Source organism: Narcine bancroftii, chromosome 12 (assembly GCF_036971445.1).
Source record: "Narcine bancroftii isolate sNarBan1 chromosome 12, sNarBan1.hap1, whole genome shotgun sequence".
NCBI lineage: Eukaryota > Metazoa > Chordata > Chondrichthyes > Torpediniformes > Narcinidae > Narcine > Narcine bancroftii.
Genome location: NC_091480.1, coordinates 36,988,932 through 37,005,646, shown reverse-complemented (window position 1 = coordinate 37,005,646; position 16,715 = coordinate 36,988,932).

Here is a 16,715-nt window from a genome sequence, read left to right as displayed (position 1 = left end):
GAAACAGCATATTTTTGAAGACATCTGCAGGTTTTTAAATACCTGTGCCATTGTTACAGAGGGATGAATTACATGGGATCATTCATGCTGTGTCCCTTGAGGTGATCTAGGACCTAAAATATTCCTGTTCAAGCTTGAGTGGTTCATAACAAACACTGGTATAGGACCAAATTAACAAGACTTGAATAACAACAAGAAGATCAAGTTTTTTTAGAGTCGTCGAATATTTTACAGGAGATTTTATTTAAAACATACAGCATGTTAACAGGCCATTTCGGCCCGCGAGCCCATACCACCCAATTAACCAGCAACCCAGAGGAAACCAGAGCCCCCCAGGGGGAGAACGTAGAAACTCCTTACAGACAGCACGAGATTTGAACTCCGCCCCCAATCTCTGGTTCTGTGATGGCGTGGCATTGACTGCTACGTCAACCTTTCCGCCCATGTTGCCTAGTCATTTAATGGCTTATTAGGGCAAATGACCCACATTTGTTCAAAGCCTTAGAGAAGAAATGAGAAACAGAGAGGTGAAATAGATCAGGGAGGGAGTTGCAGAAGCTTAGGCCATCAATGGCAGAAGTGATCAGATTTGCGAATGAGCAAGAGGAGTTGGTAAGGAGTTTGTACTGTGACAGAGTATTTTTAGGTGTTTTGAGAAGGATTATTAGAGCAGCTTGCACACAAACATTTAAAAACACTGAATTTTTGCAGAGTGCTTTTTGCAAAAAGAGCAACAAAGTATCAGCATACAGCTTGCCTGGGAGAGCATGCGATTTTGGCAAGGACACAGAACAGCTTTGGCTCTCGGAGAGGGAGGGTGTGAAACAGGGAGAGAGGAGATAGAAATCAGTTCCAGAAGGACGAAGCTGGCAAAACTTTTGGAAGACTGCCTGGTCAAAGGAGAAGACTGGCAGTGTGAAAGGTGACCTGAAAGAAGGAGGATCATCTGGAGAACCCTGAAGGGGGCAAGTTTCTTCAGCAAGACTGATTGAACAGGAATCAGGTGGGGATATCCTGGAACAAAAAGGGATCTCTCTCTGAAGACCAGCAAGAACCCTCCTTAGTGGTAACCATTTGCCTGTTAAGCACCAAAGCCTGGTGAACTTTATTAATGCTAACTTCAGTGCACAGTGCAAGAATTGCCTGCAATTAGTGAGATTGGACTGTGATCCAAAGAACTTTTCTAATCTTAAATACACATTACACACAGCTGTGGTTAGTATTAGAGGGAGGGATTAAGTGGGTTAGGTAGGTTAAGTAATAAGTTAAAGTTTAATTCTGTTTTATTGTTCAAATATAATTATAAACTACTTACTGTGGCTTGAATGACATTCGTAACTTTTAAAGTCATTTCTGTACCATGGCAAGGGTCAAACATGGGCCTTTTGAGAACAATGGATAAATTGGCTTGAATAGCTTCAGGATTTTGGCAAGGAAACTGTGGTTGCTGCTTGGGTATAAGTTTGTAAAGATGAATAGAGTTTTTTGTAATTTAAAGGAGTATAAACCAGTACTAGTGAATAATAGGAGGCTGAACTTGGATGAGGGTAACTCCTGAAAAATGTCAGAGTCAATGGGGCACTTCTTAAAGGTACAGAATCTTGCAGAGAATGAATATTCGTTTGTAATTAACACTTATTTCACATGAGTTTAGGGAAGAATGGAGGTCAATGGGTAGAACAAAAGGAAAACGGCAACACACAGACTTCATATTCAACAACGATGGGCTAAATGGCCTTTTCTTATTGAAATTTATTCCCTTTGGGTTTGGAGAGCAAAGTTCTGCTCTGCCTTGAGAGAAGTGGATGAGAAGCCTTACCTTCATCCCCCTTCACCCACACCTCAATGAGTTCCACGCAGCCATGATGCCGAACTCTTCTTCTGTATTCTCTGTCTACATGCCCACCTCTTCAACCAGGATACTCCGCTCTTCACTGAAGACCCCTTCTCTCGCCTTAAGTCTTCTTCCTTCTTTTAGACACCTCATTCTGGACTTTAGATCTTGAAACCTCACCTCCTTGAAATGCACTGCCCTTCACTCTCTCTGCACCACCCTCAACCTCACTATCAAGCCCACAGTCAAGGGTGATACTGTTGTTGTCTGGCACACTGACCTCTACCTTGCTGACACCCGATGACATCACTCAGACACCTTCTCTTATTTACCTCTTCAGCAAGACATCACCAAGCCACATCAAGCCACTGTCTGAACTCATCACTTCTGGGCATCTCCTTCCCACAGCCTCTAACCTCATTGTTCCTCAACTCAGTACTGCTTGGTTCTATCTCCTTCCCAAGATCCACAAACCCAATTGTCCTGGTCGACCCATTGTTTCTGCATGCTCCTGCCCCATCGAACTGGTATCATCTCACCGTGACCCCATTTTGTCCCCCTGGTCGGTCTCTTCCTAGCTACATCCACAATACCCCACATGGCCTCAATAACTTTAAAAACTTCTGGTTCCCCTGGACTCAACTGCTTCATTTTCACTGTGGACATTGTGGTGATACACCACTAGCCTACTGCAGGGGGCGATCTCTGTACCTGCAGGAAGATCACCGGAGGACAGACCACACCTGGCTGGCTGTCAATCAGCCGACCTGAATAGACCTAACTCCACCTGGCCAGCTGTCAATCAACCACTCGGGATATACAGCTACCACTGTAGCAGAGACTTTTAACTGAATAAAGCCTGTTGTACAGTCTTTCTTGAGTTTGTGCCTGCTTACTGCTAAAGCAGCACAATGCTATTCAGTTAAAAGTTTCTGCTACTGTGGTAGCTGTACTGGTGGCTCCCGAGTGACTGGCTTGGGAGGGGCTGGCTCTGGATTATATCCTGGGCAGTTGATTGACAGCTGGCCAGGTGGAGTTAGGTCTATTTAGGTCGGCTGATTGACAGCCAGCCAGGTGTGGTCTGTCCTCCGGTGATCTTCCTGCAGGTACAGAGATCACACCCTGCAGTAGGGTAGTGGTGATTCACCACAGACATCCAATCTCCATGCCCCATCCTGAACGTCAACTTCTCCAGTTTCCATTTCCTTACCCGAGTCTCTTTCTTTACTTCCTTCCCTCCAGCTCCCCAACCCCTCCCTTCCTTCTCCATTCAGAGAGATACCCCATCCCCTGTCACTTCTTAGCTTTTTTCTCTTCCTCCTTCCTACCTACATCCACCTATGCATGTACTCCTTCCCCTGCCCTTCCACTCTCCTCTCCTCTGCTCCCCTCCCCTCACCTTTTCATTGAGGTACCTGCCTGCCTTTTGATCACACCTTGACAGGGTACAGGCCCAAAACATTGGCTTCCCTTTCCTTCCTATAGCTGCTGCACGACCTGCCACGTTTCTTCCCCGCTTATGCATTTTGCACTATAATCCCAGCATCTGCAGACCTTCCTGTTTAACTGGTTTGTGTTCAAGTTTTTCTCTTAAATAAGAGAGTGCTGCATTATCAGAATGCCATTAGATCGATAAGGTTTGAAACCAAGCCAATAACTGCCTGATGTGAACAGAGATGTAAAAATATAACAGGATAAGACATAAACATTTTCTGTCAGAATGGGGAAATTCAGAACTGACTCACACATCTCTTAGAGTTAGAGGTGGAAGTTTCTCCTGTGTGTGCCCCATTAGACAACTTTGTGATGGAAGGTAATCTCTATCTCCTGTCAGGCGAAGTGGGAGGGGATGCCAACACTGTGGTGATATGACCACCACTGTAGCCGCATTCCCACCGGCCTACTGCAGGGGGCAACCACAGTACCTGCAGGTGGGCAACCTATGAGGCTGGCCCCACCTTGTCCACTGTCAATCAGCAGCCTATATAAAGACTCGAGCCGGCCCCTTTCCTAAACCAGTCGGGCACATGGAACTGGAGGCTACACACGTATCTGCTTTAAGCTGACTAACAGCCTGTTGTACAGTCTTTTGAGTTTTGTATTGTTTGTTGCACCACAGACACACAAATTTATGCGATTGGAACCCTGTCTCCACATTTCCAGGTTGTCTTTTAGTCTCTCACAGCATTGTGCCTTGTTCAATAACTGTGGAGGGTGTAAAAGTGCATGTTATAAGTACAATCAGTGATTGGTTTTACTGATAACATGCTTTGATTTGGAGCATGTGGCACATCTAGAAAGCTGAAGTTTGATGGAAGTCATTTACCACAACCAGTTCATCTCCTTTTGTGCACAGAGAATGATGCGAAACTCTGAAGTCTGCAGATGCTGTCATTGTTGCCATAACACAAAAATGCTGGAGGAACTCACCAGGTCATGTAGTGTCCATGGGAGGTAAAGATATACAACCAAAGTTTCAGGTCTGAGGCCTTCTTGGAACTTCAGTTCCTCCAGCAATTTTGTGTTTTTACTAATAAACGAATGAGGTGCTTATCTATGATCAATGACCACCCGCAGACATGAAGCAAGTAGTCAAAGGCTTTATTGATCAACCTCTACCTGCTGCTGGCTCACGTCCAAGGCAAGTATGAGGAAGGAGACTAGGGCTCTCGGCCTTTATTAGGGGATCTTATGGGGAGGGGCTACAAGTACTGAAGGTGGGCCAGCCTGTCCAACCCAGAGAGGATATACCTGAAGAACCGTGTTCCACCACAATCATCCCTCCTTTTTTTGAATAAAGCCGGGGGGGGGGGCAATGCGGGGCAATGTCCATCAGTCTGGGTCTTGTGGTCCATACAGTTTAAAGGTTCAGCCACTCCGGCAGTTTTATTCAGTACTGAGACCTCTGAAGTACCGGTGGCTGTATCGTTGGTTCCAGCGAAATGGTGGCTTGTTCGCTCAGCTGGGTGTGGGAGGGCTTAACAGTAGGTGCTTTTGAGCTGCAGCACCCGGGTAGCCTTCATGGGACCCAGGTGTGATTTGTGGGGCATAGGTGTCTCCAGCACCTTTTAAGCTGAGGGGGAATATCCTCAGTAAATCACTCACCCGGCGATATAAGCGGGATCCCACCCCCGTGGTGACCTGGTAAGTGATGTGTCACGCAAACTCGTCTTCCCCATCCCCCCCACCAGCTGTCAGTCTCCCTCCCACCGTCAATCCCACTTCCCCCCCAGCTCATGGCAACCAACCCCTCTGTCCCCATGGCAGCTGACCTGTCTCCTCTCTCTCCCCTATGGCAGTGACCCCTCTCCCGCTGATCATGGTGACCCCTCTTACTTCTGATCATGGCACTCCCCCCCCCCCCCGTGACATTGATCTCGTTCCCCAATTGTGGCCCCCATCTCTCCCCCTGGCAGCAGCAATCACTCACTCCCACCCCTCACTTCTCCAACCCGGGCCCTGGCAGTGACCCCTCTCTCCCCCTAATCACTGCAGACACTTCAGCTGAGGTTTCCCCTGTGACGCCAGTATGTAAGCACTGATGTCACAGGAGTAACCGGGTCAGCCATTTTTGCTGTTCAAGCTACCGGTCGACACGTCCTGGGTAAGTTTAACTGGGTTCCCTGACAACCTCCGAGATAGGGCAGGGACCTAGTTCACTTTGGATGACCCTGACCTGGTCGGACTCATTCAAGTTGCCTTGTGAGTGGGGCACTAACCGGGCAAATTGCCTGGTTAACCCCATTTTACACGGCAATTTGAAAGCATCTAATGTCTGTGTAGGAGATGGGTAATTTGTTTGTAACTGTGGGGGGGAGGGGTGGAGCACTCAAGTGGGGGGGACACTCAGGTGTCATGTTGGATCAATATGTCGATGTCAGGGTGATCCCTGGGGCCAACTGGATGCTGCTCGTGCCAGGACCCAGATGGATACTGTATCATCCTGTCCATCCGGGTACTTTACCTGCTCATACTGGGGGTTCACATGCAGAGGTGCACTTCCTCGTCCAGTGGTTCCGCCTCGTGCATTTTAACAGGCCTGGGGTCATCAGCCAGACTGGCAGCGTGGTTCCTGATGTCGACCTCCTAGGGAAGGATAACAATTTTTCATGGGGCCTTGCGTTAGTTGCTGTGCAAAATGGAGACCTGGTGGCATGCAGCGCTTCTGGAAGGACCTCGCCACTGAGATACAGGCATCCCTAGCAACCTGAGGGCCAAAAGGACTGCCTATCAGATCATTCCATTCTCCCTATCCACCTGCCCATTCTCACAGGGGTTGAGGCTGATGGTTCTACTCATACCTATGCCCCTGGAAAGGAGGTATTGCTGCAACTCATGAAGGTGGATTCCCAGTCGCTATGAATGTAACTGGGCTACATTGTGCAGAGTGCTTTAATGACTGTGGATGTGGTCATGTCGGGGCAGGGGATATAGTGAATGGAAAACGTAAGTACTCGTCCACGAAGCTCAGCAAGTAAATGTTCTGATTCATGGATGGGCGGGACCCCTTGAAGTCCATGCTGAGACGTTCGAAGGGGCCAAGTGGCCTTGATGAGTTGGGCTCTCTCTGGTCTATAAAATTGCGGCTTGCATTCCACATGAACAAGACAATTGCAAGTCAGCTCCCTGACTTCCTCCATTGAGTAGGGGAGATTGCGGGCCCTCACAAAATTATAGAGCCCTGTGACCCCAGGGGTGGTAGAGGCTATCGTGGAGGGTATTGATGGTGATCAACACACCCTTTTTCAGGTTTCCCTGGACAGTGTATCGGGTGGCTCATTGAGATTCCCCTGTCAGTGCAAGATCTCATAATTATAGATGGACGCTCAATTCTCCACCTCATGACCTTGTCATTTTTGATTTTACCCCTCTATGCATTGTTAAACATAAAAGCGACAGCTCTCTGGTCCATCAGCAGGTGAATAGTCTGCCAGCCAAGTAGTGCCTCCAGTGACACATTGACTCCACTATAGCTTGTGCCTCCTTCTCGATGGCAGAGTTCCTGCGCTCGGGGCCTTGGAGGATGTAGGAAATAATGCCATTGGCCTGTCTGCTTGGTTGAGTGTGGCGGCCAGAGCGAAGTCAGAGTCTTCACTTTCCACTTGGAAAGGGGCGATTCGTCAGTGGTGTGCATCCCCACCTTGGCAATTTCATACCCGATGTCCTCGAAAGCCTTACAGGCCCACATCGACAGGGAAAAGGTAGTGGTTTTGACCAGGGGTTGGGCCTTGTCTGCATAGTTGGGGATCCATTGGGCAAAATACGAGAAGAAACTCAGGCACCTTTTTAAAGCCTTGAGGATCTGTGGCAGAGGTAATTCCAAAAGAGGCTGTATGCACTCGGGGTCGGGGTCAATGACACCATACTCCACACCTACCCCAGGATTACCAGACACTTAGTGCTAAACACACACCTTTTCTTATTGAGGTGGCCAGGAACCTCTGCAGGTTCTTGTCATGTTCCTTCTGGTTATGGCCACAGATGGTGACATTGTCGAGGTATGGATACGAAGCCTTTAGTTCATTGTCATCCACCATGCAGTCCATTTCCCTTTAGAACACCAACACTCCTTTTGTGAAGCCGAATGGGACCCACAGGAAATGGTAGAATCAGCCATTGGCCTCAAACGCCATGTACGGCCGGTCTTTTGGGTGAATCGAGATTTAATGATGCACTGATTTGAGGTCTATGGTAGAGAAGACCCTACACTTGGTGATCTCATTCACCATATCAGCTATGGGTAGGTGTAGGCATTCAGTAAGGTGAACTGGTTGATGGTCTGACTGTCGTCTATCACCATCCGGTACTTCTCCCCTCTCTTCACCACCACTACTTGCCCCTCCAGGGACTGTTACTCAGTTCCATTATACCCTCCCCCAGCAGCCGCTCCACCTCCGTCTGTCCCCGGGGCTGTATCATCTGTTCTTAGTGGCCAAGGGTTTCCAGTCCAGAGTGAGGTTTTGGAATAGCAATGGCAGAGGGACCCAGAGGGTGGCCAGTCCACAAGCTGGGACTTCAGCCCGACTTTCGGCCAAGTGATTTGGCTATGGGGGGAAGGGCGGGTCCTCCCAGAATTGGTTATTACTGATGGTGAGGGGAGGGGGGCCGTCAAACTGCATCAGCACACCCTTAAGCTGGCATTGGAAATCCAGCCCCAATATGACAGGTGTGCAGAGATGGGACATCACCAGCAGTCTGAAGTTCTTATATTTCATGTCCCCCACGGTTAGGGTGATGGTGCAGCTCCTGCGGATTTCCGCAGTGAGGAATTTAAAGTCTAGTTCTACCTTGGACTTGGCTGGGGACACGGTTAGGGAATAACGTTCGGCCGTGCCTGGGTGTATGAAGCTCTCGGTGTTTCCCATGTCAAACAGGCAGCCAGTGGTGTGACCATTTACCTTGATGTCTATCATCGATCGTCCCAGCTGGTGTGGTCTACTCTGGTCCAGCATGATGGAAGCCAACATCAGCTCTCTGTCTGAGTCGCTGCTGCTATGTCGTTGGGACAGCTGCCACCAAGATTGGCACCCGGGAGATCATAAAGATGGCCGTCCCCATGGATCACACACAATGGAGTCCAGAAGTAATGCCAGATATGATGTCCCTCCATGTCGTCGTCCCCCCCTGGTCAGAAGTTCAGTTCTCAGCATCTGGAAATGATGGCAGAAGTGGATCAACCCAAGATGGCAATGTGGGATGCAATTCGCATGTGGCACTGCTGGAGTGGGGCTTAGAACGACATACCCTGGCATTGTGCCCTTTCCTCCAGTAGTTTGAGCAGGTCACGCTAAGGGCTGGGCAGTACTTGCACGGGTGTTTGCTTTGGCCACAGTTGTTGTACCTTGAGTGCTCGGCGGTAGCAGCGGCAGTCAGGGGCCACGAGTCCCAAGATGGTGTCGCCTATTCTCCCCACCTGGTGACCACATGGCCAGCTGAGTAAGCCTTCGCGTTCTTCTTCTCCTCTTCCTGTAGGGACCGATCGCCTTTCTCCAGGAGTTGTTCCCTTATGTGATGGGAGCGAAAGCCAGCGACTAGCCGATCGCAGATGAGCTCCTCCTGGTGGGTCACTGCAGTCTTGTCCCAGTTCCCGCATGGCCCTCAAGAAATCATCGACTGACTAACCTAGACCCTGGCATCAGGAGCCAAGCTGGAAGTGTGCATACCTCGTGTTCCTCTGGGCTCTGTACTGCTGTCGGAGTAGGGCCATTGCCTCTTCGTATTCAATGCAGTCGCAAATTAAATGGTACACTCGGTGGCCCACCGCGCGGAGAGCAGGTTATACCGATCACCATCGGCTATGATTTTGTGACATCTCAGGTAGGCTTTCAAACAGTGTAGCCACATATCAAACTTTACGGAGGCCTTTGGTTCCTTTGGATCAATCTCCAGCTTCTCCAGTCAGATTGCCTTGTCTGCGGCACTTTAAAATTCTGATCAATAAATTGTGGAGCAATCAATGACCACTCGCAGACAAAGACTTTATTGATCAGAAGACCCAGACATGCTGCTCGCTCAAGTCCAAGACAGGTACGAGACTAGGGCTCTCGGACTTTAATAATCTTATGGGGAAGGGCTACAGGTACAGACGCCGGGCCAGCCTGCCCAGCCCAGTGTGGACATGCCCATATCTGCCCACAGTACCATGTTCCACCACAGGCTATTTCAATATCCAAGGTTAAACTCTCTTTTAAATATTTGTACCATGGATTGCAAACTTTCATCTGATTTTACTTGACACAACTTTTTGCAGTTTTGACACCTACATTTCAAGGCCTGGTAAGAGACCAAGAGACTATATGTTTACTGGTAAGACATTGCTAGATATCTTTTTACACCCGACTTTGATGCTTCTTCTCCTAGAGCTGATTTTAAATTTAAATTTTTAATTTAGACATACAGGACGGTAACAGACTCTTTCGGACCACGAACCTTGTGCTGCCCAATTACACCCAAATGACCTTTGATCCCTAGTACAATTTGAAGGGTGGGAGGAAACCGAAACAGGCAGAGGAACTGCACGCAGACACGGGGAGAGCATACAAACATCTTACAGACACCATTGGATTCAAGCCAGCTGGTCCAAAACGCCAGCACTGTAAAGGTGTTGCGCCAACCAACTGCACCAACCATGCCGAGCTGCTGTTTTGATTCCCATCCTACTGCGGACATTTCAATGAGTGTGTTATTGTGGGACCTGTGTAAACTTGATGTGGCAACTCCCATTCTGCGAATGAGCAATCCAGCGTAAGTATTCCTGTAGGAAATACTCCACTCTGGACCATCTCTTGCCTGAAAGATTTCATGTAAACAAAAAAGTTATTATACAGTTAGTTTTTCAGTCCATTGTGTCCGTGCCTGTTGAAAAGGAGCTCCCCAACCTACTCCAACTTTCCAGCACTCAGACTAAGTTCGACAAGAAAAAAACCACTTGGTTCTTTGTTCTTTTCCCACTGCTACTGGGGCGTCGAGGTTCCCTCTCTTGTTAACATTTCCCATTTCCATCCCACACACCTATCTACCTAGGTTTCTTCTTCCCTGGCCTACCCTCCCTCTTCCAATCTGGTTCCTTCTGCCCACCTTCGCTCCCTTATCTGATACCACTACCAGTTCTGTCTCGATCTTGCTCCTTCCCCCTCTTTCCACTTTTCCATTGTTGATGTTGCCCATTGTTATTTTTATATTTCTCCTTGTTTCTTTCCACCGATCACCCACCAGCTCATGTTTCTTAATTCTGCCCATCAACTGCCATCTCATGTTTCCTGTCTCACACCTCCCTGTGACCTCTTTATACTGAATGTTTTACGCTTTCAGTCCTGATGTAGGGTAACGACCCAAAATGTCAATTATCCTGTTGCCTCCACAGTTGTTGCCTGAAGCGTGTAATTCCTCGAGCAGATTGTATTTTGCTGGAGTTCTTTAAGTCCAAATATCATTTCAATGTGAGGTGGTTTCCTGCCTTCACCACCCTTGAAATTTTAAATTTAGACATACAGAATAGTAACAAGCTATTTTGGCCCAAGAGTCTGTGCAGCCCAATTTGCACCTCTGGGTATGTTTTGAACGGTCGGAGGAAACTGGAACCCCCCCAGGGAAAACCTACGCAGACAAGGGGAGAACGTACAAACTCCTTATAGACAGCGTGGGATTCGAACTCCTGGCCCAATTGCTGGTGCTGTAAAGGCGTTGAACTAACCGCTACGCCAACCAGTGAATTCCAGATTTCCATTTCTCTCTGGGGGGGAATCAATACCTCTTCATTTCTCCTCATTAATCCTTGTACTAATTATCTTCAATCAGTACTCCCTCTTTCAAGTCAAGTCAAATTTATTGTCATCTGATTGTACAAGTACAACCCAACAAAACAGTGTTCTCTGGCCCTCACACGGACACAAAACCAAACATATCACACATATAGACAAATAATACATATGCAGGACAAGCATTTTATCTACACAAATAAATAAATAAATATTGTTTCATAGATATGAGAGGTTAATATGAGCAGTTTCATTGGTCGTTCAGCATTCTCACTGCTAGAGGGAAGAAGCTGTTCTTCAGCCTGGTCGTACTCCTGCATCTCTTCCCCAACGGGAGCAGCTATATGCAGGGTGGAAGGAGTCCTCACTGATTTTGTGCACCCTCTTCAGGCAAAGATCCCAGTAGATCACTTCAATGGGGGGGGGGGCGGGGGGGGGGGAGACTCCAGTGATCTTCTCTGCCACTCTCATGGGCCTCTGATCCATTTCTCTGCAGCAACCATACCACATTGTGATGCAGTCGGCCAGGACACACTCAATAGAGCTCCTATAGAAGGTTGATATAATGGAGGCCGGTAGCCTCACCCGCTTCAGTCTTCTCAGGAAGTGCAGTCACTGATGCGCCTTCCTGACAAGTGAGGAGATGTTGAGTGTCCACGATAGGTCACTAGTTAAGTGAACTCCAAGGAATTTGGTGCTCTCCATGCTCTACTACAGAGTTATTGATGTGTAGTGGAGGATGGTCGTTCCTGGTCCTCCTAAAATCCATGATTATTTCCTTCGTATTGTCCACATTGAGGCTCAGGTTGTTACTTTCACACCATTTCAAGAGATTCTTCCACCTCTCCTCTGAAGCATGACTTATTGCTGTTGAGGCCAACTACTATTGTGCCATGTGCTAACTTGATGACACTGTTGGGGCTCGATCTGGTGATGCAGTCGTTGATCAGTAGTGTAAACAGGAGTGGGCTGAGCACACAGTCCTGTGGTGCACCAGTTTATGGTCTTCCAAATTCATCTGGGCCCTTCTTAATTTTGTGAAACACAAAAGTCTGCAGACACTGTGATTGTAGTAATAACGCACAGAAATGCTGGAGGAGCTCAGCCGGTCTCACAGCGTCCATAGAAGATAAAGATATATAACCAATGTTTTGTGCCCGAGCTCTTCTTCAAGATATAGGTAAAAAGCAAACAGTCATCTTAATTAAAGTCTAGAGATTAAGGGGGGGGGGGGGGTGATACAAGTATAAGCAAAAAGCAGACAAGCGTCAAGGTTTCCTCCCGCAAATTTGAGAAACAACACTACCAGACTGAAACCTTACACAAATTGAAGGAACCGCATCATCGTCTGTCTGGGTACTCTCCAACCGGATGGCATTAACATCGACTTCTCCGATTTCCATTAAGGAACTCCCCCCGCCCTTCCATTTCCCTGTCTCCTTCCCTCTCATCTTCTCTCTCTCTCCCTTCACTTTTCCCTCTGTCTCCTTTCACAGAGCCAAAATCAATTCACATCTTTCCTCTTATCATATCCAAATAATATCTCTTGACTGTTGGTCTGTAGTCCTCCCCCTCCCTGTTAATTTCTGGTCTATAATTAAGATGCCTGTCTGCTCTTTGTTCATACCTTGAAGAAGGCCTCAGGCCCAAAACATATTACTGATCTTTACCACCTAAGGACGTGGCAAAACTGGCTGGGTTCCTCCTTAATTTTTTACAGCTCAATAAATCTCCCCTCCTCCTCTTCAGATCCAAAGAAAACAATCCTGTCTTATCTAATCATTCAGCAGAGCAAATAGCTTTGTAAATCTCTGCACTCTCAGCCTGTGCAATCTCACCGTAAATCCCTGCACTCTCAGCCTGTGCAATCTCACCATTACTTATTGGCTTGGCAATTGTGATTTTATTTTTGTCACAAAAATTACAAGAATTTAGGATTTAAAATTTAATTTTCTGGCAGCATACTGCACCATTATACTATTGAAAATACTTCTTAAAACATGATGTTGACCATTTCTAGATCATTTCCTTGTATAGGGTGCGTTTGTGTGTTTGACATGATCGTAGATTCACAATCTCATTAATAGCCCCCCTTGAAGCACATCAAGAAAATTGTATGGTGTTGTCCCTGGAATGTCTAGAGACAAAAATGTTTTCATTGTGGGGCACCAGAGTGGGATGTCACGGAACTTTATTCTTACCTTGCATCTTTCAAGGATCCATCCAATCTCACGCACTGACATCATCATGTCACACAATCTACCCAGACTGCTCGTCATCAGTCCTCTGATAGCTCAATCACCTGTCCTACCAAGACCCTAATCTCTATCCTGCCTACCCATCCATCACCTTGGCCTGCCTTCTGATTGCCCATAGCATTTGACTTCACCAGTCTCAATATCATCAAACACTCATTATTCATACAGAGATTGGAACAGACCTGCGCTGTGCATGGTTCTGCAAAAAGCACCGTGAAACTTAGCAACAAGATGTTTTTAACCAAAAATAAACTATATTCATGATAAACGATTTACAAACCGAAAACTGTTCTTTTTTTTTAAACTTTATTTAAAATTTTATGACATGAATAAAATAAAAATTACATTTAAAGAAATAATAAAACATAAGATAATAAAAATTAGAATACTACATCATTAAAATACACAAATTAACCCCCCCAATAATTATAACACAACATTAATCATCTAATTTAAAATTAGTCCCCCCCAAAATAAAGAGTGAAGAATTAATTCACAATATTGTAAATAAAATAGAAAAAACCCCACTTACAAAAAAAAGGATAAAACTTAACAACAAAAAAATTACTAACAACAAAAAAATCAATACTAAAATAATACCCTTAAACATATATTTAAATCAAACATAATACATGTATTTAACAAATAAAATCCACTTTAAAACTAAGTTCAATATTAAAATCATATATCAACCACATATCTGTTATACAAAAAATCATAACTAATAATACATAAATACAGAATTTCCATTAATACTAAGTTTCCTTTATAATTCATCGAGAGAACAAAAACATCCCTTAGAAAAACAATCAGATAAACTTTTTATTCCCTTCCCCTCCCCTTGTATAAAAAAAAGAAAAAAAAAGGAAAAAGTTCAAACTCTTATAAAATTCTCCATATTCTTCATTTATAACATCTTCAAAATTCTCTATCGAAATTAACTTAATTTTATTAAACTCTTCTCCCTCAATGTATTTGTACTTAATTTTCTTCTTTTTCTTCTTATCACCTTTCCCCTCATCTTTCTCTTCATCTAATTCAACATCCTCAATTTTTGACTTATTATCTTCTGTGACATCATCCTCTTAAAAAAGAAAGAAAAAAAAGAGAAAAAAAACCCCAAAAAAAAGAAAAAAAGGAGAGAAAAAACCCTCCTAATTCCCTCTCAATTACAATCAGAAAACAAAAAGTAAAAAAAAAATTATTTATTTAAAAAAAATAATTAAAAAAAACCTTCACTTCTTAACCCAAAAATTAAAAAGAAAAAAAAACAGGTCGGAGGTCACAACTACCTCCTCCTGTTTAAACCGCCCAATGTGGTAACTCCCCCAAAATAACTCACAGGTAGCTGATGACTTCTGGAAACTAGTGCCCACCCAGTTCCCTCTCCCAACTCCCATTTCATTAAACTATCATCATTATTTAAACTATTTCTTTGGCTTGGCTTCGCGGACGAAGATTTATGGAGGGGGTAAAAAGTCCACGTCAGCTGCAGGCTCGTTTGTGGCTGACAAGTCCGATGCGGGACAGGCAGACACGGTTGCAGCGGTTGCAGGGGAAAATTGGTTGGTTGGGGTTGGGTGTTGGGTTTTCCCTCCTTTGCCTTTTGTCAGTGAGGTGGGCTCTGCGGTCTTCTTCAAAGGAGGTTGCTGCCCGCCAAACTGTGAGGCGCCAAGATGCACGGTTTGAGGCGTTTTCAGCCCACTGGCGGTGGTCAATGTGGCAGGCACCAAGAGATTTCTTTAGGCAGTCCTTGTACCTTTTCTTTGGTGCACCTCTGTCACGGTGGCCAGTGGAGAGCTCGCCATATAACACGATTTAAACTATTTAAACTCTTCTCAAAAAAAAAAGATAAAAGATTTAATTTTTTAAATCAACGTTACCACTTCGGTCACCATTGCTTCCATTTCTTTTAAAAAACTGGATCCCACCTTACATCTCTACTCTCTTTGGAGACCTTGAAGGACTACATCGTTCCTGAAACTGCATGATTGGTCAAAGAACTTTGGCTAATTTCCATCCTTAAAAATCTTCAGTACTGCAGAATACCTGAATGTTCCCTTATGTCTTTTTTTCCACAACCGTTCTTTCACAGAATTAAATTTGCGTCGTTAAAACATAATTTCTTGACTCAAATCTTGATAGAAGAAAACAGGATTATTCTGAACCATCAAAGGAGATCTATTTTGCTGGGCATTTCTAATAGCCGTACGTAAAATTGTCTCTCTGTCACAATAGTTTAAACAACGGATCAAAACAGATCTTGGATTCTGTCCTGAAAAAGATTTTCTTCTTAAAACTCTATGAGCACGTTCCAGTATTAAACCTTCAGGGAATTTATCCTGTCCTAACACTCGTGGAATCCATTCAGTAAAAAATTTTCTTGGATCTGGTCCTTCTATGCCTTCTGGCAAACCAACAATTTTCACGTTGTTCCGTCTAGATTGATTCTCCAAATAATCAACCTTTTTTGCTAAATTTTTATTTTGGATCTACAATGTTTCAATTATTCTATTTTCATCTTGCAGTTGATCCTGTGCATCGACTAAACCTTGATCACACATTTCAAATCTTTCAATGGTTTCAAGCTTAAAAGCTTCCGCCATCGCATTAATCTTGGAAATAAACAGGTTCACAAAATTAGCTAAGTGACTTGATACAGAATATATCTTATCTTCAAGATCCTTAACAGACGTTTCAACAGAAGTAGATTCAGGCATAATGGGGTCTTGCTGTTCCTTAGAGACCACAGGATCTTCTGTCCCTTCCCTTAATTTAGTATCTTTTCTAGCAGTTTGACTTCGTATAAAAATCCCTCTCAAAGTCCCCCCAGCAATGCCAGGAGACTGAAGATCAGGGTTATCTTTAAGCCAAATCTCTTTAATCATCTTCACTGAATCGATGTCTGTAAAAACCGTTGTAATTGAAGATACATTTTGCAGCGCCACCACTATAGCAGTCGAATGACAACCCTTTAACTCTCCAGCTGGCGGCGCCCCAGCTGATTCAACTGTCAAAGCCTCAGCAACAACACCTGCAGTGGCCACCGTGCGAAACACTGGCACCCGTCCAGCCCCTTGTTCTGAAAGCTGTTGACTGCGACCTTCAGAGAGCCTCACCGGCTTAAAACAAAGCTTCAATGCCGAACTCTGCACGTCCTCCTCTGGATCCATTCTACGTTGAGACCTGGCTTCTTGTAAACAAGTAGGCTCAGTTTTTTAACAGTCTGTTGATATTTTCTTTTACCTTTTTTTTGCATATAAACCATTAGGCACTAATCCAACACCTCTTATTATTTGTAAACTTTTAAAAGAACTTTAACGGGCACTTAAAGACAAAACAATAAATCAGAGTCAGGAGAGGTCT